Raw genomic sequence first — 22,935 nt, forward strand, 5'->3', positions numbered from 1 at the left:
CCGGCTGTGGCAATTCTCTTTCTCCTATCAAAGTGTTCACCAACTTCTACATGCTGGCCCCCAGCATATCTTCTCCAAATTACAAGAGATTCTGACTTCTCTTCACTTACACTCAATCTCTTTCACTCTCTTCTTACAAGCAGGAGCATCCTGGGTTTGTGCTCTCTGTGATTCACTTCCACCTTCTCTTCATCTCTGCAGTGTCAGTTGTGCAGAACTTTGCAAGGTCCTCTAAGTTTGCGGTTCTCTGTGTGCCTTGACAGTCTGTTTTCCCTGGTTGTGTCACTGGCCAGGGGTGGCACTTAGCTTTGGTGGCTGTTGCATCGGCAGTGGCCACTCAAGCCCTCATCTGAAAGGAGCGGGGAGCTACTTCCACCACCTTCCATTTGTTTAACTGTAGTATAATTGTAGGCTGAACACTAGAGGGTTATTAAAGGTTTAGGGAACTGCACACGACAGGTTAAGATTCTGGAAGTGGGATCCCACACCAGAATCTTACCCTGTGCCTGGCTGGTGACCCCACGTATCTGCCTTTCTTTATCTTTTTCTGTATTGCGGATGGTCTAGACGGCTCGCGTAGGACGTGCACGACCTTTCCACAAAGCTAATTGCACCTGACCGAAATATAAAGTTCAATACAATACAAGAAGAAAGCTCAGCTTCTCAGTTTTATTTTAAATCAGCATAAAGAGACGCGTTTCGAGGCAACGCCCCTTTATCAGTTATAGCTGGGGATACACCTTGTGTTGGCTGTTGATATGTGCATGGTGCACCACTGCATTGTATTGAACTTTATATTTCAGACGGCTGCGCCTACACCCATCACATTTTTTTCTTCGCTAATCCATCAGAATAGCTTCAACTGCCAGTGCGACTATCATTGGGTTGGCTGCACCCAAACAACTAGGTTTTTTCCACGACCCACCATCTTAACGAGAGAGAAGAATCACATCTTCGACATGTTCCTCTACCTATAATTTTTTCAAATCATTCACCCATTCAGGTAGCCCCACCCCTATCTTTCTACGCAAAGTTAATTGCGGAAGGGCCGTGAATCAGACGGCTTCCATTGAGCTCAATGGAAGCTGTCTGTGCGGAGCCCGCACAAAAATAGAACGTGCTGCTATTTTTCCTCCGCAAGCGGAAAATCGCAATTGATTTACATTCTTGTGCAGGAAAAGTGCTTTTCAATAGCATGTCATGGGCGGTATTTACTGCGGAACCTGGGGGCGAACACCTGCCCCATATTCCGCAATTCAAATCCAGCCGTGTGCAGCCGGCCTTAGTCGTCAGTAAGCATTTTAAAAATGGATGCCTAACTGCTAACCATTTTTACAATTGCGAAAATAACATGTATTCATTGGTTAAGACCACATGGATCACAGCATCTTGCACTTTAATATTATATTGGCCGATGTAATTAAAGCAATATATAAAATTACTAGCTGATATACCCGGCTTCGCCGGAGTTAATTTGGTACTGGTGTTTATGTGGTGTTCACACGGAAAATCTTATGAAGTCGTGGTTACTTTAGAGATACCGGAAAAACATATGTTCACCATTTTGCATAGTTCTCTGCGTTACCCAGGAAACACCACGGGGAGGTAACCATGCAACGCTTCCTTTATATAAAATGACATCAGGAAGTGAGAGAATTAGATTACATACATAAAATTTGGATGCTAATTCTTTTGCACTTAGAATTGAATAATCGAGTTGGGACCCATTAACTTTTCCTATTTATGACATAATCAATGCTCGTGCCAAATTTCACGTTTCTATGACACCGGAAAGTGAGAAAATTACATTCCGTACGTAAAATTTGGACGCTCATTCTTTTGCGCATACAATTGAATAATCGAGTTTGGACCCATTAACTTTTCCTATTTATGACATAATCAATGCCCGTGACAAACTTTAAGTTTCTATGACATTGGGAAGTGAGAGATTTAGATTATGTACGTTAAATTTCGACGCTAATTCTTTTGCGCTAGAATTGAATAATCGAGTTGGGACCCAATTACTTTTCCTATTTTGGAGATAATCTATGCTCGTGCCAAAATTCATGTTTCTACGACATCGGGAAGTTGGAGAACTTTTGGCGAGTCAGTCAGTGAGTCAGTGAGTCAGTGAGGGCTTTCGTCTTTATATATATAGATTTAAATGCACAATCGCCCATTTGATCTAAATAGTTAACTCAAAATGCTAATAGCATAATAATTATTGCTGATGACTCATGATGAGGAATGCACCTCAGTCATGTGACTCTACTTTGCATAAATCAGTTAAAATGATCTACAAATTGCAACATTAAATTAAGTGAAAGAAAAATTGATAGGTTTTCCAATCGGTTGGAAATAATAGCTAGAAATGGAACTTCAACTGCTTGTAAAAAATAGTCCATGTAGGTCATCAGTAGTAATTATATACATCTAGAAATGCACACCAGCCTTTGTTAGCATAAAAAAATCTAAGAAAATGCATCCACAAAAAAGCAACATATTTCTAATTTACCCATTTTGACACAAGTAGTAGAATATGCATTGCTCAGAGCTATGTGTGGCTGAGCACCTATTCGTTATGCTGTTTCCCAGCTGTTTTCATGTGTGTCCTTTGCAGGGCAGCAGCTGCCTGCCTTGGAGAGACCAATATGCTCAAAAATAAACTGCTGTCTTCTGATAGAATGGAAGGAGGTTCTATAGGAGCTCTTGGAGGAATTTAGGTAAGGCTGTGCACCATAATTCTGTTGTAGAAAACTCACAAGATTTTTGCACAAGCAGCACCTGTGCAAAAAAAAAATTGCAACTTTTTGCATTTTTCCACTATCGTATTGGTGGGCTTAGTGGAAGAGGGCAGGCAGAAAAATTTGTATCATTTACACAAGAAACTAGCATAAAGTATAGTGCAAATCTTTGCCAGTTTATGGCTGGCATAGAATTGACTTTCTGGTATGTGACAAGTAGAGATGTGGCAATAAATTTGGCACATTTCACTCCAGCAGACTTTAACCCTTTCCAATCCAATTTGTATTCAGGTTTTCCTAGGGGGCTTACTCTTTTTCTGCTGTTATACAACGGCGCTATCTGCTGGCTAAAGCCAGTACTGCATGAGGTGACACGTTGGATAGGCTCCGACAGCAGATGGCAATATACAGTAAGAGAACCCCAACGGACGTCTTTCAACATCGGATGCTGTACAGCCTTAAATCATAATGTCTTCAGACGTCAGACAGTGGATTGGAAAGGGTTAAAATGCCCTCTAAACAAGGGCTTGTCTGCATCGGCATTGCAGGTCTGTTCAGAACCCCTTTAACTGATCTGCATAAAAATCAAAATTTGCATAAAAAGGGCTGCGCTATAGAGCCTATTTGCACATGCGCTCGTCTGTCGAAGCCCTTAGGCCACTCTCACAATGGGGCTTCGCAGACTAACATTCGAACGCCACAATTTGAGTGCTGTAAAAAAAATTTTAAGCACCTCATCGCCCATCGTAATGATGAAGTACATTAGAAAAACACAGTTGAACGCTCTACAATGCGTTTGAAAATGTTGCTCGTAATCGTGGTAAAACGACACGTTTTACCGATGGTGTGTGTGAGAGTGGCCTTTGAAAAAAATGTGTATTCTACTAACCTGGACATTAAAGGGACTGCATGCCATTAGAAAAAGATGGCTGCTTTCTTCTTGAAACAATGCGACTCTAGAAACAGTGCCACTCTTATCGATGGGCTGAGTCTAACATTGCAGCTCAGCCTTCAGGCCTCGGTCACATGAGCGTGATTTTAGCACAGTATAGACGCATGAAAAGATCACAGCTATACCGCGCTAAAAAAAAAAAAACATGAACGGGTGATTTCCAGTTATTACATCTCCAGCTTAATTAGCAGTGAAATTGCCAACTCAATCGATCAGGAGCTACGTCTTTCATGTTATTCAGTTCCTATAGGAGTCTATGGAAACTCCTGCGCAGCTCGCACCAAAGATAGGTCAAGTTTAGTGATGAGCGAGCATACTCGCTAAGGGCAATTGCTTGAGCGAGCATTGCCCTTAGCGAGTACCTGCCCGCTTGAGACAAAAGGTTCGGGTGCCGGCGGCGGGCGGGGAGCTGTAGGGGAGAGCGGGGAGATCTCTCTCTCCCTCTCTCCCCCCCCCCCCCCCCCGCTCCCCACTGCTGACTGCCGCTACTCACCTCTCCGCTGCGCCTGCACCCGAACCTTTTGTCTCGAGCGGGCAGGTACTGGGTAAGGGTAATGCTCGCTCGGGCAATTGCCCTTAGCGAGTATGCTCACTCATCTCTAGTCAAGTTCTATCTTTTCTGGCAGCACAGACCTTAGATGCGAGTTTTGCCCACGCATGTTCTATCTTTGTTAGATGCAAGTTTAAAATTCCTTCATCTAACATTTCCATAGGAAACCATTGGTTCTGTTAGACACGATCTTTTCATGCACCTATTCTGCGCTCGTGTGAACGAGGCCTCATTCATAAGCGGTGCTGTTTCTGGAAGAAAAACAGCCACGTTTGCTAATTTTTTACCACCTTTTTAATGGACTGTTGAAAAAAAACATACGACTGAAAACTATTTTTTTTTTTATTAGCCGTTTTGGTCCTTTTAACTATATTGGTATCCTAGATGTCGAGAGGCTGCCAGTCCAATAAAGCAAGCCCCCAGTATGTTCTTTGCCTCTTGGCAAAACACATCTGAAAAATTTTGATACACGGAGAATTGCAACTGTCTTCCTTCTAGATATATCCTGGGGTTAATCTTGTAACAATATGGCAAGTGGTAAACATCAAAGACTCGTCAGAGCAGCGCCGTAATACTGTGGAAATAAGCTTTGCTATTTATAAACTCAGACGTTGTTGCAGACATGTGCGGCATTGTGATGCCCACCGACGGTTAATATTCTAGTAAGTGCTCTGTGCTCATTGTTTGTAAACGCTGATGAGATTCACTGTAACACTCTAACAGATGTAACAGTCTGCATGGCTTACATCTGCAGCCTTGCTTACCTCTACAGCCTACCTCATCGAGTTCACATCCAGCCAACCGGATTGACATTCAACTGATGTAGCAAACTGAACAGAACGTTTTCATTTCACATCTTTCTTTGGCGCTCAGCACATTCATGTTTTATAACACTTTTCGGTAACCATTTCCACTCTACAGTTCTAATCTTCTACAATAACGATCAAAGCTTTGCATTTCGTTGGTAATGATCATTGTCAGTCGCACATGCGTATTATCATTTATCGTCATTTTATGCTTTTATGTGCCCTGGTTAATTTTACTGTTATATCACAATAACGGAAACCGATAAAGAATGCAATATGTTAATTCTTCATTCCAGTAATTTCACATTCATTTTCCATTGTAAGGCCAGGTTCACGCGAGCATATTCGTCATTGCATGCACGTGTATTTGTAGAACAAGTAATGCTTTTTTGCGCACACATCAGCTTATTTTACTGTACTTTTTCCATGTGCAAGGAAAGTGCATTTGTGCATGGCAAAAAAATACACACTGATGTAAATGGCTAATGAGTTTAATGAGTTCCAGATGTGTTCATTTTCCTGTGCAATTAAGCAGTGTCTCATGCATCTCCTAAAGGCCCATTTAGACAACGATTATCACTCAAAATTTGCTCAAAAGCCATCTTTTGAGGACTAATCGTTCTGTCTAAATAGCTCTGCCATTGTGCACTGTTCGTTCATCGCTCATTTCTAGCCAGCTAGAAATGAGGGATGAGCCTTATCAGTGCCGCACACTGATTTTCTCAGCGGGCAGCACTGATAGCATTCTTTCAGCTGGTATCCCGCTGCGGCTTCCCAGCGGGATACCAGCTGAAAGTTCCAAGAACAAAGGAGCTGTCAGCGCTCCTGCTGTTTCTAAGAGCTAGCAGCTCAGCGGGACACCGCGAGAACAAAGCAGCTGTTTGGATATACAAAACAGCTGCATTGTTCTCGGAGCTATCGCGGGGTATTTGCGCATGCAAATACGCCTGGGTGATTCTGGTCTAAGTAACCCAAAATTGTGTATTGGAGTAATGAAGATTAATATGAAACCCCAGCTTTGAGCATTTATGCCACTTAAAGGGGATCTGTCAGCTGGAACATGCAGGCATCATATTATAGAGAAGAAGGAGCTGAGCAGACTGATGTGTAGTTTTATGAGGAAAGATTTAGTATAACTTGTATTTTATTTATTTATATCTCTGCTCATCCTAGGCGGAAAAGTCCAATGGGTGGTCCTATCAGTGATTGACAGCCTCCCTTGCATGTTCAGTCATTCACAGATAGCTGTCAATCACTGAAAGGTCCGTCCATTGGTTTTCAGCCCAAGATGAGCAAAGATATAAATAAATTAAATACATTTTATACTGAACCTTTTCTCATAAAACTATACATCAGTCTGCTCAGCTCCTCCGGTCCTATAATATGATGCCTGCAGTTCAGACAGCATGCTTCAGCTGACAGATTTCCTTTAAACAGGTTTTCCAGGACAATGGACATAAAATATACCTCTGATATCAATGTACTGCTAAAAGCTGCTTATCCAGAGCTGTAGATATATGTAAACAATACAGAGATAGCGGTGTGATGTCACATCCAAAGGTCACTGGTATGGTCTTAAGCCTATAGCACTGTGTGCATATGGACCAGTCTTATCTGTGCAATGTTGTCACCTATGTTCCATTTACAAGTGATGTCTGTAAAAAAGCTTAATAGTCCTTTTACACGGGCAGATAATTTGCTAAGGACCATTGACCGCCAATGAGCATGTTGCCCAATGCTCATCACATATGTGTGCACAATCAAATTACCTGTTCTACATGGACGAACGATCATCAATGCAATCGTTTGTCCTCTATACAGCTGTCATTTATCGGCTGCACATTTACCCATTTACACGGACAGATGTGTAACCAACCAACAAGCATTTTCATGCTCACATACATGATACAATCAGCCGTTGTTCATTGACTAATCGTTCTCTCTCAGAGTCACCGAATGATAAATATTCCAGACCAGACCCACTAAAACATATAAAAAGTACAACCCTCAGAGCCCCCAAAGCCATACATACATAACCATACATAAGAAACACATAAAAAATACAACTTCCCCCAAGACCAGATACCCTATATAAATACAGATCCTAGATCCCCCATAAATATCACAAACCCATACCCCTTAAATAAATAGAGACGCTAGATCAGATCCACTAAATAATTCTGTCCCCCCCCCCCCCGACCACGCTGCCTTAATCTATATGCACACCTAAAAACTAAGCCTCTAAATAGATACAAGCTCCAAACCAGATCTCCCTAAGTAAATTTAGACCCCTTAAATAAGAACAGACCCCAGATGTACTAAAAAATATATATATATACCCCAGACTAGCCGTGCAGATATTCACTTCTTCCCATTGCTGCAGTCTTATTCACTCCTGGGGGTCTGCCATACACAACCTCAGTAGTGCAAGAAGTAAAGCGGACTGCAGGAATGGCGAGAGACGGTTATATGTTAAAAAGGATGCGTGACATCCCAGAGATTTACTATAGGAAGATCTCCTGTTTTTTTCCCCCCAGATATTGCAGGAGGGCAGGCAAGTATGAAAAGAGCAGGTTAGTTGCAGGAGGTCAAATTACCCACCAAACACCATCAGCAAATAAGCGAGATGGAATAAATCCTCCACAGTGCCACCTATTGAAAGGCAGCATTCCTTCGAGTCAAAGTGGGACTTTTTATACAAGTCTTGTTACAATGACTGGGAATCAAAAGCAAAGCCAGACCCCATGTACATACAGCTGTTTCCGGGTTATTGCCCATCATCAGTGTACAGTAGGAGTCTGGCTTTTGCTAGTGAGAGGCCTGGGACAGGGGTCAGAAACGCTCTTTTCTCCTTAGGGAGAGCAACTATATACTATAAACTAAGTGAGGAGACTCAAATGGCCACGCACGCTCCTCTGGGTAATATGCAAATAAGGGAGATGGAATAAATCCTCCACAGTGCCACCTATTGAAAGGCAGCATTCCTTCGAGTCAAAGTGGGACTTTTTATACAAGTCTTGTTACAATGACTGGGAATCAAAAGCAAAGCCAGACTCCATGTACATACAGCTGTTTCCGGGTTATTGCCCATCATCAGTGTACAGTAGGAGTCTGGCTTTTGCTAGTGAGAGGCCTGGGACAGGAGTCAGAAACGCTCTTTTCTCCTTAGGGAGAGCAACTATATACTATAAACTAAGTGAGGAGACTCAAATGGCCACGTATATAGTTGCTCTCCCTAAGGAGAAAAGAGCGTTTCTGACCCCTGTCCCAGGCCTCTCACTAGCAAAAGCCAGACTCCTACTGTACACTGATGATGGGCAATAACCCGGAAACAGCTGTATGCACATGGAGTCTGGCTTTGCTTTTGATTCCCAGTCATTGTAACAAGACTTGTATAAAAAGTCTCACTTTGGCTCGAAGGAATGCTGCCTTTCAATAGGTGGCACTGTGGAGGATTTATTCCATCTCCCTTATTTGCATATTACCCAGAGGAGCGTGCGTGGCCATTTGAGTCTCCTCACTTAGTTTATAGTATATAGTTGCTCTCCCTATGGAGAAAAGAGCGTTTCTGACACCATCAGCAGACTCATGATAAGAGTCTGTTCAGCGAATGGAGTAAGTAAAGGGGTTGGGGCAGCATTCAGTACATTGGGGCAACTTTTCTGTGCCCTCTAATCACAAAATAAAAGCCACAAAATCAGTGTGTAGTATTCTGTAATATATTGTCTTGTACATCTGCATAATTAAGTTAATCAATCAGTTTACCAACTACATGCTCACTGTTAAATTAAATCGTCGGCCTAAAGCTTGATTGGCCGACTGCCATCTTGGCTGAAACACCCATACACATGCATGCTTGGCTCAAGAGAAGAGAAGGCTGCTGCTGGTGTGGCTTAGGTCCTAAGAACAAAAGGATAGGGCAGTTGAAATTGTTTTTTCCTGAACATTTGGTGTTTAGGGGAGAGTCGGGATGCCCCCATACATATACATGATCCACTGCACCTGCCAAAATCAGAGGGTTAGGTATTCCAAAATCTTAGGGTCCTTTTAGATGAGCCAATTATGAACAAGTGAATGAGCAAGTGACGTCACCGCTAGCTCATTCGCTCTCATGGTAACATAGTACGTAAGGCCGAACATAGACGTATGTCCATCCAGTTTAGCCTAATAACCCCCAATGTTGATCCAGAGGAAGAAAGTAATAGGCTGAACTACATCCTGTTTAAACAGGCAGATACATAATTGGCTCGTTCAAACAAGAATCATACAGCGCGGGCGTCAACTGTTTACTACAGCTGACACCCGCGGGCAATAACCGCGATCGGCCGGTCAGCTATTAACCCTTTAAATGCCGCTGTTAATCCTGACAGCGGCATTTAAAGCCCCCGAACGCTTTGAGATCAGGGGAGCCGTGCAGGTGTCATGGCTGCCGGGGACCTTCAGAAAGGCCCCAGGGCTGCCATGAGAGACTGCCTATCAAGCCATCCCCGTGGGGTGGCTTGATAGGCTGCCTGTCAGAATGCATTATGACGTAATGCTACAGCATTACGTCATACTGCAGGAGCGATGAAAGTATCGCATATTGTAGTCCCCCAGGGGGACTTAAAAGTAAAGTGAAAAAAAGAGCAATAAAGTTTTTTTAATTGTAAAAAAATAATAAAAGTTTAAATCACCCCCCTTTTGCCATATCTATAATTAAAAGTGTAAATAATAAAATAAAAATACATATTTGGTATCACCGTGTCCGTAAAAGTCTGATCTATCAAAATAGTGCATTATTTTCCCTGCACGGTAAACATCGTCCGAAAAAAAAAATAAAGAACACCAGAAATGCACTTTTTCAGTCACCCAGAAAAAACGCAATAAAAAGCGATCAAAAAGTCATACGTATCCTGAATTAGTACTAAGGGAAACTACAGGACATCCCGCAAAAAATGAGCTATTGTTGAACTACGTCTATGGAGAAATAAAAAATTTATTGTGCGCACAAGATGACCGCAGAAAATAATTGAAAAAAATTAAATGTCTTTGAAAAAAAAAAAAGAAAAGTATAGTAAAAAAAAACTATACATGTTTGGTATCGCAGCAATCGTACTGACCCATAGAAAAAAGTTATCATGTCGTTTTTGTTGCAGATTGTGTGCCATAGAAACAAGACGCACTGAAACATGGTGAAATGTATTTTTTTTTTTCATTTTACTCCACTTAGAATTTTTTAAACGTTTTTCAGTACATTACATGGTACTTTAAATAGCACCATTGAAAAATACAACTCATCCCGCAAAAAACAAGCCTTTATATAGTGACGTTGATGGATAAATAAAGGAGTTATGATTTTTTTAAGGGGGGGGGGGAGGAAAAAACGAAAATGGGGAAAAAAAGGGCCGTGTCATGAAGGGGTTAATAAATTGATTTAAAACCATATAGCGGTCTGCTTTATATTATTTAGGAATGTGGATTTTGTTAAAATATGTATTTATCAGTTCTGTGTCAGAAAGAGCATATGCAAAAAAAAAAATTCAAATTTTCTACTGGGGTCACATATTTTGTTTTTATGTCCTCAGGGCGCAGGAAGGAGATACTAATTTTAGGAGAAAGGCTTTAAAATAGACTATTTCTTACCAGTTGGTTAAGGCAGAATGACACATTTCTGAGATGCTGACTTATTACAATAAATTTCCATATTCATAATATCCCGCTGCGATCCCCAGGAGGGAGAAATTTCACCATGTTTTTTCAGGTGCTTTCTAAGCTGCTTAACAGACCGGCAAAGTAGTTTGTTTATTTACGTAGTAGCGCTCATAAATGGCTTCGAAACCTAATGACTGCACGGATCCGTGTTACCTGGATGGCTTTGTAGAAAGAGGTTTCAGAGGAGCATTAAATGTGATTATTCTTTTCTTTTAGAACTTGCTTGGGAGATGAGCGATGAATTCCACAGTCTGGAACATCAAAGGGCTCTACTTTATCACAATACATTTCCAATTCAGACAAACATTAGCAGACGTGGCTCTATTCATCTACGCTTCTGTATATATTGAGAACAATAAAAATTATCTATTCATAGACATCAGTTATACCTTCACCGTGGAGAACATTTGCAATGGAAATGTACACGTTGACTAGTCCCGTGCATATATGATGGCCGTTAAGGTAGAAAGAAGTTGTTGCGATCGATGACCAAAGTGGACTGGGTACGCATACAAGTTGCACACGGTATTCACATGGGTTTCAAGCAACTGACCCTCTGCTACCGAGAGGTTGACCTGGCCCTACCTAAGCAAGGAAATTGCCCCAATAAGGGCAGCCCAGCGGTCTTCGGATCTGCGACCTAGCTGATCCTAATAGCCACGCACCAGAAGAGGACTCATTCACATGCCACATGACAGGGACTAAACCACAGGACACACAGAGCCAGAATACACAGCATACAGCAGCCACAATGCAGACACTAATAGAAGATGATAAGCTGAATATAAATGCAAGGTGTTAGTTCATACATTGGCCAATGAACTTAAGCTGCAAGCCCCGGCAAGGCCCCTTGTATCTTGCAGTCCCTACACTAGCAAGACACATCTACTAGAGGGCCCTAGGGGCCAACCTAGCGTAGACATAGCAAACAAACTCAGCAGACCAAACTGACACAAAATAAATGTACAAACGTACATGAACTGCAAGGCACAGATCACACAGCAAGCTGCAACAGCACACAGATAGCAGGTCACACAGCAAACTTCAACAGTCAAGGATTCATGATTGCTCACCCTGAACACCAGACAGAGACTGACCAGGAGCTGGGTTTATATGTGAGTACAGACCCAGGAGATTGGCTAGCAGGAAGTACCACACCCAGCCAGCTCAATCAATTAACCCTGTGAGGGCTGTGCTGCTAGGAAGCTTAGAACTGCAGATCCAGCAGCACACGTAACAGAAGTGGTGAAAAATTAAGCGAAATGGCTGAAAACTGGTAATTCTTGATTGAGGAGTCCCTCATACTTCCAATTAAATAAGTATTTGGACCCGATGTTGGCTTTGGGGCAGCCCAAATAGTTTTGCGTTGTTGCTGAAGGTATTGATGTATGGCTGGTGAGTATAATGAATTAATGCACTATTCTACCAAGAGTATTTAGACACCGCTATCAGTAGAAAGGATTGTGCCTTATTAGTACCCCACTAAACCATGCTATATAAGATGCAGACCTTTGGAGGTGTCAATCATAGGGCTGTTTCACACGACCGTATGCTTCTTCATTTTCTCCGTAAATTCATATGAATAGATGATTTTCCACGATCACGGCCAGAAGTAATTAGCGTTTTCTTGTCCATTCACGCAATGTAGTTTTTAGTTAAAAAATATGTTGCACCCCGTAATACCCTCACCTGGCATAAATCTTTGGGATGCCTTTAAATGCCTAAATAGAGGAACCTGTAAGATTTTCCCCCAAATCCTCCCCCTCCCTTTTTCTTCCAGCTCCCATAGACTTCTATGGGAGCCGCCGCTGTATATCAGTCAAATGATAGTTCCAGAACTATCTTTTTACCCACCATATATTCGCCACCGCTGCCATATTTCGGTCGCGTATCTTCCATTTTTCATGGTACGACGTTTTTACGTGCGGTATATTCGCCCGTGTGAATGAATGCATTGGAAACCAATGCCTCACTTGGTCGCATATTTCGGTCGACTGTAAAAACGCGCCAATTATGCGTTCGTGTGAATAAAGTCTTAGTTTGTGATGGGAACTGCACATTATCGGATTTACAGGTGTGGCAAGTTGGGGTCTCTCACCTGTCGGATCACTATCTTCATGTCATGATCAGGGGCGTAACTATAGAGGATGCAGGGGATGCGGTTGCACCCTGGCCCAGGAGCCTTGGGGGGCCCATAAGGCCGCTCTTCTCCATATAGGGAACCCAGTACTATGAGTAAAGCATTATAGTTGGGGGCCCTGTTACAAGTTTTGCATCGGGGCCCGAGAGCTTCAAGTTACGCCTCTGGTCATGATGGTTGGCATACGTGCATAAAGGCTCAGGAGACTTGCAGCTCTTTAAGCCAGTATGTATTTCACATACAACAGTCAGTGGTACATACAGTTCCTCATAATTCACAAACCACAGGGTTGCACATCACATGCACATCGCACGCCATGCAATGTGTTTTCCTGTCCCATTGAAAACAATTGGTGATACATTCCAAAGAATGCGAAAAGATAGGACATGCAGCGATATGGGGTTCATATTTGTGCATCTCGCAACGCACATATCTCGCATGAGATGCACGGCTGTGTAAAAAGGCGGCCTTACTCATCCTTCCATCTACCCGACGGGGGGCAAGAGATTCTCCATAGACCTGTAATTGTACTATCCTGTTTAAGTACTCCTGCACGTGAGCGTACTCTTATATATGCTCGCGAGAGCTTTAGGTGATTGCGCTGCGGATGGAACACTCTTACATGCTTTCACGCATGTATGTGTGTATTCTACTGTACTTTTTTGTGTCGTCGGGCCTGTTCACATAGGCGTGGGGCACATGAATTATTGAACTGGGTGAGCAGCCTTATTCGTCCCTGGAGTATGCAAATATGCGATTTTGTGCGTACAGGGTGCTCTTTTGCGCACTTCCATAGATTCTTATGGTTCCTTGGGTGCGCAATTGCACATAAAATCGAGCATATCACGTTTTTTTTCGCACAACGTAAAAAATGTCATGAAAAAGGCTGAATGCGAATGGGTTGTGAATAGAATGGGTTCTATTGTTAGTGGCTTGCACAAGTAATTTTGCATGTGCGAAAATGTGCGCAAAATCACTGGTGTGAAGCTCTAAAAGGAAATATGGAAAATCTGGTCAAGTACTGGGAAGGGCATAAAATAATATGCACCCATTTAATGGTTCTCTGTAGAGATGAGCGAGCGTACTCAGTTCGGGTGTTTTTGCACGCGAGCACCGCTTTTTCCGAGTAACTGACTACTCGAAAGAAAAGATTCGGGGGGCGGCGTGGTGGAGCGGGGGGTTGCAGTGGGGAACAGGGGGAGTGCTCTTTCTCCCCCCCCACTCCCCTCTGCAACCCCCCGCTCACCCCCAGCGCCCCCCGAATCTTTTTGTCGAGTAGTCAGTTACTCGGAAAAAGCGGTGCTCGAGTGCAAAAACACCCGAAAAGAGTACGTTCGCTCATCTCTATTCTCTACTCCAGTGCAGCTGCTCTGGTCTTCGCCGCTCAGGTACTGTAATTTCCTGCAGCGGTCATGTGCCATTAATCATTTACATGGCTGCTGCTATCGCTGGCTTCGGCATTCACATGCTATACATAGCTATATCACCAATGAATCCAGTGATTGAACGCAGCAATCATGTGAATAATGAAGAGCACTTGACGCTTCCGGAGTTTCTGGGACTGGAGTGCTTGTGCTGGAGTGGTGGGACATTTAAAGGGAGAGTTCTGGATAACTTATTACTTCTTATTCTCTGCCCTTTAAAGGCAGCATAGTAGATGGAAATCTCCCTGCAATTCTAAGCCAAACTGAACAAAAACAATATTGTCCCATTTGGCTAACAGAGGCTAATAAAGAATACAATGAACAATATTTTTATGTGCTGTCGGGGCTGAACCTGTCTCCATAATATAATGCGCATAAATAGGGCAGCATACTATGTGACTAACCAGACAGCTGCAAAAAACAAAATTAGTCAGCACATCCATAAGGAGTGAAATAAATCTACTGTGACTACAGCGCAAAAGCAAACAAAGACCGCATTACAGTCACGGCACACATGCACCTGCACTTTGATTTCATTTTATATGGATGTGCTGACTGTGTTTTTTTGAATTGTACACTTGAGCCCATTGACTGTCCCCTTTTTTGTTGCGCACTCCTCCTACCTGTAGAGATTTCCTTCAAAGACTATCATTAGAATGGATGAACCATAATCAAGCAATGTCTAATGTTAATCACTAAGAGAAGAAGAAAAAGGGTGGAATGACTTCTGCTAGGAGAATGGACTAAAGAGTTCTCGCTTTTATGGGAAATAAGGTGCTGCCCGTCCATATATAACTGGATGTAATAACGTAACCTGCTGGAAAAAAAATGTGTGGGTGCAAGGCACAACTCTTTTGAGCAAGAAAGTTGTTGAAAAAACAGAATCAAGGCAATTTTCCTTATTGATTTAATTTAAAACAGCCAATATTGACGCGTTTCGGGGATGCAGCCCCTTCCTCTGAAATGGCTGGTGGTAAAACATCTAAAACTGCAACCAAAAAAAAAATCCTGCACTCCAAGTTTTTAAAGTACGATATAGAGAAACCAAATTGGTGAAACATTAGAGTACTCACTCAGTAGGGGCGTCAGTTCCAGAGATCCCACCTTTGACATCCAGGAATGCCAAAATTCGAATGGTATTCTTCTTCAAACACAAGGCTGAATCCAACGTTGTGTAGAGTATTCAAAATATTTATTATAGACCAAACAGGTACAGTACAGTGTGACACGTTTCGGAGAATTATATTTCCCTTTTTAAGTACAAAGAGTATAATACAGATAAAGTGTTTGAATGCATGACAAGTCATGTGACTCGTACAGAAGCTTAGAGAGCCCTAGGGAAGAATAGCTGATCACCGAGTCTTGCCGTGTGAGTGTGCGCCCGGAGGAGAGAGAGAGCAGACTGTAGGCATCCTCTGCTTCCTCAAAACACGTCTGGTTATGTTGGAACCAAGGCCAGGCCAACATATTTATATCTACAGTAAAAAACACTTTACCCATCCATTTCTGTGGAAAGGGTTGCACCCCTGAAACGCGTTAATGCTGGCTGTTTTGACCAAGAAAATTTTAGAAACAACGAAAGTAACCTGATTCTTCTTTATTGATTTAATTCAAAAGAGTTGCGCCTTGAGTCCACAAATTTTATTTTCGGCAAGTTAATGTTAATCACTGACTTAGGCTAAATTCACATGGGCGAGCGCGATATCGGTCTGACAAACTCGTCTCAATACCGTGCTTGCCAACGTGTTTTTTTTTACATGGATGCAAGGCGTTTTTCATTCAAAAGTGAGTCGCATAAGGCCATCAGAGAATCGCAAGTGTTTCCTATTGATTTCAATGAGAAATATCACATTGCACTCGCATGCACATCACACAGAATGCGTGACTTACTAGGCGACGCTGGGAGGGAGGCAGAAGGCCGAACGTCCCCCTCACAGTGGAAACGGTGCGCCCCGTCTGCAAAGGAGAGGGCAAAGGCAACTGATCATTTTTTAATGGCAGCGGTCGTCACAGAGGTGTGATGTGGCCCGCGGATCGCAGATCACTGCCGCCGGCCGGGAGGGAGGCGCCGTTGACCAGTAATACATGAGCGGCCGTGCGCCTAGCCCTCATGGTTGCACCGCTGCGCCGTCACAGACCTGTCATGCGGCCGGATGAACGGGAAGGAGCCGGCACAGGAAAGGGACAGGTGATCACCCACAAATGCCGGGCGGCCCGAAGCACACAGGCTGCAGCGTGTGCATTGATTTGGCTGTGCTGCAGCCTTAGCCCGACGGTTACTGTTGTTATTTGCCTTACATTATGAGATGAAAATGGTGGCAGGTTACACCGGTAACCTGGTAACCTGGCAGCATTTACAGATAATAATGTAAGGCTAACAAGTATAGTAACCATCAGGCTGCAGCACAGGGCCAAATCTATGTACACTGTGCTGCTAGGACCTTGTAGCCTTGACCCAATCGGGAGCTGGGGGTGTGACAGGGGTGTTCTCCCTATCAAACCCCTAGTTTCCGGTGGCATCAAGATACTCTATTACCCAGTGCATCTAGACAAAAGACATGACATGTATGACAGTTATGGAGGGGCCAAAAAATATAGACTTCGGGCCATTACACTAGAGGAACTTTTAAAAGGTGAGTACAGTTCTATCTTACTTTTACACACTTATCAGCTGTTTGGCCAGTTTTAGAAAATCTCAGAAAACCCTTCACCTTATAGCAACATCACACCCTTATAAGAGGTGGTGGCTCCCTTGCCTACAGGGTACCGGTGTATATGATATGTCTGCCCATCTTGATGTTGTACAATCAAGAGTAGTGGCTTCTAGAACCTCAGTTGTATTCAAACCGTGAAACTATTCCATAGTTTAAAATAAGTCTTCCAGCTATTAAGGCTCATTAAGATCGTCAGAGTTTGCCATCAGATTGTGAGTGCCAGCATAATTGAATTCTGAAATACCAAACCTTTCAGTTGACATACATACCTAGGAAGCAATTTCACATTTCGTTAAAAAGGTAGCAGGAGACATAGCCTTTAGATCAATGTCATGCTATGCCTTTATATACTTTTCGAAGCACTGGTCATTTTTTTTTTTTTAAAGCCATCATTTATCTTCGCCTATTACGCTCAACGCAGACTATTTAACAATCAAGAAACGGTCCTCCATAGGTCATGGGTATTATTAACTGCACGTGAAATGTCAATGGAAGGAGAAGACTCAGCAGGACGCGTGAAAGCAGCTTCCAAGCTTGATAAATGTTATATAAGATGTAAAAAGCATGACGGCACGGACGGTTCTGGAGAAAAACAGTGCGCATTACAGAGATGCCTGGATTGTTTTTGACGAGCGAGGTATACATTTATGACAGGGAAGATCATTTAGTAAGTGCTGCAGGAGATCTTTTTTAAAGATTGAGAAAATAACAGGCTTGTTTTTCATTCAGGTGTCTGGCTAAACCAGACATTCAGGTTCTATCCCAGTGATTGGAAAAGTACTAGGTAGCACATGATACAAATCATTACTATTCTGTGCGGTGCTGGAGAAACAAAAAAAGGGAGATTTTATTTGACACATGTAATGGGGCGAATCGTCAGACATAGAAACACAAATGTATACGATCGGTATCTAAAGGGTTGAGTGGAAAATAACCTCTTTCCTCTACGTAAAACTCCTAAAAATACATATTTTAATATCAGTATACAATGTTTCAGTGAAGACTTTCAGACTCACAGATAGATTAGAGGATACATAACAGTAACTATTATCGGTGTTATCAAATATAGGATATTAGATCTTGGAACAGAAAAATGACACCTACTATATCATGGCAGCTTTTATGTGTGGTGTATAAGTTTCTCATTTTGCAACTGCTGCAAACTAAATATTGGACATTTTTATAGGAGCTTAAAGGGAACCTGTTGCCTTGAAAAGGCCTTGCAATCTGTCGGCTAAATTTATAGAACTGTAGAAGCGGCACAGATTAATAGTTGATGTGGTTTGTGGAAAAAAGTTGAGTATAACTTGTAAATTATTTTTTTATTAAACCCCCTCCCCCCTCTCCCTGGTTCTTTTTGGGCTTAGAGTCCAGTGGGCGGTTCTAGCGGTGATTGACAGCCTTCCCAATACTTGCAGAGATGGCTAACAAGTACTCAGTTGGAATCTTTTCCCAGTGAACTATAGATTAAGCTGCTCAGTTCCTTCTGCTGTATAGCATACTTCTGGCAGATCACATTGCATGTTCAACATGTCAGGTTCTCTTGGCACAACCTGCAGTACTTATTGGAAGTCTGGTGGGGAGGGAGTTAAAACAAAGGGAATTTTTTTTTAATCAGCTGGCCAAGCGCCGCCCCTGGAAGCAGCTGCCCTAGGCACTGGATCTCAGGTCCTATCTTTTGCCAGTGCAATGTTTTTAGTGCATCTAAAAAACGTACATGTGACCACTTTCATTGGAAAGCATTGGTTCTAATAGAGCCAATTTTTTTCGCGCGCTTATACATGCGCTGAAAAAATGCTCATCTGACCGCGGCTTTATGGTGTTGGGTTTTGGCACTTGAAACAGAAAGACCCAAAATTTGGCTTTCACTCTATAGCTTTTACTTTATCCTTGGCTCATACCATGGTTTTAGTGCATTATAGGCGCGTGAAAAGATTGCGTCTAATAGAACCAATGGTTTCCTATGGAAACGTTCAGATGAAGGAATTTTAGAAGTGGAAAAAACTCGTATCTAACAAAGATAGAACATGCAACTGCAAATTTCGCATCTAAAGGCTCTTTCACGCGAGCATAGTCTTTTTTCGGTTAACCGTGTCATGGCCACAGCGTGACAGAAAATCGTGTGAATGGGAGCACAAATCTCCCATTTGTGTGCTCGTTCAGACGGGCCGGGTCCGGCGAGTATACGTTGGGCTCGTGATACCATCGAGTGGGGGGAGACAGTTTAGCTCTGCTAAACTGCCTTTCCGCTTACGTTCTCTTACTGGCTCTCGGCAAGGGAAGGGGCCGTAACAGGGTGGGAGCGAGTGTGCTAAGCTTCCGCCCCCTCTCCACCTCTGTTTTCAATGGGAGGGGGTGGGATGGAGCAGGAGTTTAGTAACTAGTTCCTGCTCTGTCCCACCCCCTCCCATTGCAAACAACTGGAAAGGGGCAGAGAGGAGGGAAAGGGAAGGGGGGGTTAGCAGACACGCTGCTAAGCTTCCTCCCACCTCCCTTCTCTGGTAGATCCCATAAAAGTCTATGGGAGCCGCCGCTGTATTCCGGCCAGGAAGATAGTTCCTGAACTATCTTTCCTGGCCGGTGTAAAAGCACCCAGCCGAAATGGGCACTGTATGCGCTGTATGCGCTATCTTGGCCGAGCGCTTTAACGCAGCGTCAAAACGCCCATCTGAACTAATGCATTGTAAACCAATTAGAGCGTGAAAAGCACACTTGTGTGAATGAGACCTAAGGCTAAACACCTTCTAAAAAAAGGACTCTATAGCAGCCGCACGGGATGCTACTATAATATATACATATTTTAATGAAGTCATTAAGCAGCCTCTTACATGTGATTTGCCCTTCAGTAATCATTTTTGTAAGCAGAGTTCATCACTGGAGAGAGTTTCTTGTACAGAAGGAGTAATTAGCCTTTTCCTGCAAGACATCAATGGGGAAGACTAGCTTAAGATATCTCTACACTGAACAACTATCATTGACATGGTCGCTCCGAAAAAAATCACTGAAGCGTAAGAACAACAGTTGTTTGAAAGCTTTTACACGGAGCGCTTAATGTTCATTAGTTGTTCCCTGACATATTGCTCGTAGGGAGAATTTTCGTCCAAATTAGTTCAAATACGACCAACTTTGACTTTACAGTTTTACCAGTTGACTTTTTGATCAACCAGCGACTATTTTTTTAGGTTGAGCTGAAATGAGACTAGTGAGCAAATTATCGCTTGTCACCCTGTCGGTGGCCATGTTTACATAGATTGAATGTAGTTTGCTTTCATTCTATTGAATGATTCGGACAATAGTCGTCCAATGTACTCTTTTTGGAGTCCCGGACGTCTCTTCTTATGAAACTCCTACTAACCAATAGATATCTAATGTCCGCAGGAAGTAAACACAATACTAATTGTATTAATTGATATTTTTCATTATTTTATATTAGGCCTCATTTAGATGGCAGTATTCTATTCTGTATTTGTGAGCTAAAGCCACAAGTGATACCTGCAGAGAGAAAGCATGATGGAAAGATTTGCGCCTCTTCTGTATTTTGGATCCAAATACTGACTGTTGCGTGAATGGGCCCCCTTACATAAATTGGGATTTTATTCTCATTACTTGTGTTTTTTCGAAGTATGGCTGTGCCTGTATCTTGCGTGGTGTTGGTATGCCTACTCTTAATATCCTTTGTAACAAGGTGACCTCTTTAACTTTAACTTGAGATGCAAGCAGTTAACATCTCATTGTGCTCAGTCATGCATGCATACTGTCTCTGCATTTTAAATTGCTGTGTTCTTTTTTGGTCCACTTCCAAATGTCGCCCTCTGACCCTTATATCTTTACAATATATTACAAATGGCTGTCTTCAAAACGTTATACAATAGAGATAAGGAACATATTCCTATGGAAATAATAATGATTTTTCCAATTTTGCATATTGTCACTTATGGTAGCTAGTGCAAAAAAGAGACAATATTTGGGGCGAAAATTGTTTAGCTTTCCTGCGCCAAATTTTTTTTTGCACATCGTCTGCTACAACAGGAAGCAAAGTATATCTGAGGGGCATAATTATAGGGGGATCACTTGAGACCTGGAGACTCACTGGGTCCAAACAGTCCCTCTTCTCCAAATGGAGAGACATGTACAGCAAATGTGATAGCTTAGTGGGTCACTTATGTACAGAGTTTGCACTGGGACCCAGGACTGTTACTTAGGGTTTTATCATAAGGCATTCTGAATAATAGCGTATTTTGAAGTTGTGTGCTCTCCATCTAATTCCACGGACAGAACACAACCCCATTATAGCCTATTAGGCTATACACATGGACACATTGGTGTGTTCTCTTTAGAAGGGAGTGTTCCACAGGACAGAGAAGCTGCAACTTATTAGGTAGGGGAATGGAGAAGCTGCATGAATGTTACATTCAGGTGCTTAACTATAGGGGATGCGGTTGCACCCGGGCCCAGGAGCCTTAGGGGGCCCATAAGGCCCCTCTTCTCCATATGGGGAGCCCAGTACTATGAATAAAGCTTTTTATTTGGGGGCCCTGTTACAGATTTTGCATTGGGTCCCAGGAGCTTCAAGTTACGTCTCTAGTTATATGCTTATGCAAAACATTCTCTGTACTTTGGGTTAGGAAGAAATAATATGCAGAGGATATATTGCTGTTAATGTGAAATATTGCATATCAGCACAGAACATAAAGTGGGTTGTATTGTAGGGGCCAGAGAAGCTGCATGAACACAATATGCCTATACAAAATGTTTAATGTACTTTAGGCTGGATTCAGACGAACGTATATCGGCTGGGTTTTCACGGCCAGCCGATATACGTCGTCTCTCTCTCTGCAGGAGGGGGAGCCTGGAAGAGCCAGGAGCAGTGCTCTGAGCTCCCGCCCCCTCTCTGCCTTCTCTCCGCCCCTCTGCACTATTTGCAATGGGGAGAGGCGGGATGGGGGCGGGGCTAATTCGTAGAACTTAGCCCCACCCTGTCCCGCCTCCTTTCATTGCAAATAGTGCAGAGGGGCGGAGAGGGGGTGGAGAGGAGGCAGAGAGGGGGTGGGAGCTCAATTCCTGCTCCTGGCTCTTCCATCCTCCCCCCCTGCAGATGAGGACACCGTATATTGGCTCGGCTTGAAAACCAAGCCGATATACGCTCGTCTGAATCCACCCTAAGGAAGAGGTAACCTGAAAAACATATATTTCTGCTGTTGTCACTGTATATAGCAGCAGACACAAACTACACTGTTGCATAGGGGAATATTGCAGTTCTGTCTTAAAGGGGTTGTCCCGAGGCAGCAAGTGGGTCTATACACTTCTGTATGGCCATATTAATGCACTTTGTAATGTACATTGTGCATTAATTATGAGCCATACAGAAGTTATAAAAAGTTTTATACTTACCTGCTCCGTTGCTGGCGTCCTCGTCTCCATGGTGCCGACTAATTTTCGCCCTCCGATGGCCAAATTAGCCGCGCTTGCGCAGTCCGGGTCTTCTCCTCTTCTCTATGGGGCTCCGTGTAGCTCCGTGTAGCTCCGCCCCGTCACGTGCCGATTCCAGCCAATCAGGAGGCTGGAATCGGCAATGGACCGCACAGAAGCCCTGCGGTCCATGAAGACAGAGGATCCCGGCGGCCATCTTCAGCAGGTGAGTATGAAGACGCCGGACCGCCGGGATTCAGGTAAGCGCTGTGCGGGTGGTTTTTTTAACCCCTGCATCGGGGTTGTCTCGCGCCGAACGGGGGGGGGGGGTTTAAAAAAAAAAAAAAACCCGTTTCGGCGCGGGACATCTCCTTTAAGCCTCAGACAATATTGAAAGTTGCAAGTCTGGCCAATTACTAGCATATGTGACACAGCTACTTCTGGGGTGAGGGGAAGTAACTGAAGGTCCCCAAAACAGGGTGGTGGTAGAGGATGGGCTAAGTTG

The 22,935-nt window shown here is 43.2% G+C and overlaps 1 protein-coding gene across 2 annotated transcripts in view; it reads right to left on the minus strand.

The window, feature by feature from the left end:
• The window catches only part of RHOBTB1 (Rho related BTB domain containing 1), a 160,317-nt gene that overhangs the window by 127,487 nt on the left and 9,895 nt on the right, over window positions 1-22,935 (minus strand). Inside the window, exon 1 of one of the 2 annotated variants that reach the window (XM_066600807.1) lies at window positions 16,198-16,218. The exons of the other annotated variant lie outside the window; for it this stretch is intronic. The gene's annotated coding sequence lies outside the window, so the exon portion shown is untranslated. Of the gene's footprint in view, window positions 1-16,197; window positions 16,219-22,935 lie in introns of those variants that run through there. 2 annotated transcript variants of the gene reach the window in all.

Source organism: Eleutherodactylus coqui, chromosome 4 (assembly GCF_035609145.1).
Source record: "Eleutherodactylus coqui strain aEleCoq1 chromosome 4, aEleCoq1.hap1, whole genome shotgun sequence".
NCBI classification, from domain to species: domain Eukaryota; kingdom Metazoa; phylum Chordata; class Amphibia; order Anura; family Eleutherodactylidae; genus Eleutherodactylus; species Eleutherodactylus coqui.